At 36.6% G+C, this 1,698-nt stretch overlaps 1 non-coding gene across 1 annotated transcript; it reads left to right on the top strand.

The window, feature by feature from the left end:
- Nucleotides 1–145: 145 nt before the first annotated feature.
- On the top strand, nt 146–217 carry Trnaa-cgc. The gene has a single exon. It is a non-coding gene; the product is annotated as a tRNA-Ala (tRNA).
- Nucleotides 218–1,698: the final 1,481 nt, after the last annotated feature.

Here is a 1,698-nt window from a genome sequence, read left to right as displayed (position 1 = left end):
TTTTTTTTTTTTTTTTTTGGAGCACAAAATGTGGATAACTTTGGTCAAAATTCGCAATTACTTTTATGACCTTGGAATTGTGTAGGTATTTACATATGTAAGCCCTATTTGCAGCGTTAACATGTGCATATGGCTATATTATAACGGGGGTGTAGCTCAGTGGTAGAGCGCTCGCTTCGCATGTGAGAAGTCCCGGGTTCAAACCCCGGCACCTCCAGTCTTACTCAGATACATTTTTTACGATTACTAGGAGGGTTTTAAGTCCTCGGTTGATTCATACCTTCTAAGCACTGGAAGAGCTCACACTCTACAATTCTTCTGATATTACAATGTCAAATACACATTAAATTAAAGAAAATAAAATTAAGAAATTTTTTGTGTTTCTACAAATCAGAAAGTATTAACTAAAATAGTAGCAATTTTAGCTACGATGATAGGAAAATTTCGTCTTGCCCTCATTTACTACCAGACCCATTTGTTTCGCTTCTTTGTCAGACCTGGAGAAAGCAGAATTAAGGGCGCGGTTGTTATGGCATTACTGATATCATTCAATATAATCGGCGTACGTCAGAAGCTGCATCTTCTTCTAGAAGATTGTAACTTCTCTATTTAGAACTTTCTCCAGAAGTCGATTGAAGAGTCCAATGAAAAAGAGCCGTCTTTTCTGAATATAGAACTTTCTTATAGAACTGAACGGAGAGGTCCACCCGATGATGATTTTCCAGGCCTGAAGCCACAGTAATAAGGTCCAATAAGTTTGCTGCCGGTGGGCTTTAATCTTTCACACAATACGCTCGATAGAACCTTATATGCGATGTTGAGCGGGTTTATCCCACCGTAATTTGTACAAATTATGGAGTCTCAAAGGCAAATATCAAACCTGGGGAAAGTTATGTCTGAATTTCAATTATATACGCGACAGGTTGGCCGATATTACCGGTAAAATGGTGTCCACTTATTCGGTCTTATACTGTTTCTGTTAGACGTAAACTTTTCAGGTAGTCCGATGCGACAATTCGTGCAAAGTTTTATACTGATAGTACTTAACTTATACACTGCGAAAGTATGTTCGGAGATAGGACAAATTTTGTTACTGACGTATTTTTTTATTGAGGTAGAATTAGCACTCTTATTAATTATTAAAAAACGATTAAAAAGAAGAATATTTTGATTTCCACACTTTCGTAGGAAATAACATAAACATTTGTTAGGAGCATATTTGGTAAATTTGGCTTAAGTGGTGTGGGAGATATGTATACTAAACCTGTTAGAAGGATGCATATGCCCACTTTTAAAAAAGTTTTAAAGCAACAGATGTTCCTCGATAAAAGTTCAGTGTACCAAATCACATTATTTTAACTTATTGTAGTGTTTTGTAATTGGTTTTCGATCCATTGTACTTTGGCGGCGCTATAATGGTTCGATTTGGCCGATCAGCAATACCAAACGCTTTTTGGTGACAAGGAACACGTGTGTTAAGCTTCAGCAGAATATCTAAATTTTCACTTCAGTCATCGCTTGTACGGAACAAGCAATCACTCAATTTGTCTTTTCCTTATGATACATGTTTTTACAGTTAGCATAAAAACCTTAGAATGTATACAAACGAAGCCTTGAACATAAAGCACGCCCAAGTGGTAATAATTTTACCACGCTTATGACATTGTGCGGCGAATCAACTCATCATTAGCTGAGAAA

This window comes from Bactrocera latifrons, unplaced genomic scaffold (assembly GCF_001853355.1).
Source record: "Bactrocera latifrons isolate USDA-ARS-PBARC rearing strain unplaced genomic scaffold, ASM185335v1 scaffold_30, whole genome shotgun sequence".
NCBI classification, from domain to species: domain Eukaryota; kingdom Metazoa; phylum Arthropoda; class Insecta; order Diptera; family Tephritidae; genus Bactrocera; species Bactrocera latifrons.
Note: the sequence above shows the minus strand (reverse complement) of the source record. Positions and strands in the feature narration are given on the sequence as shown.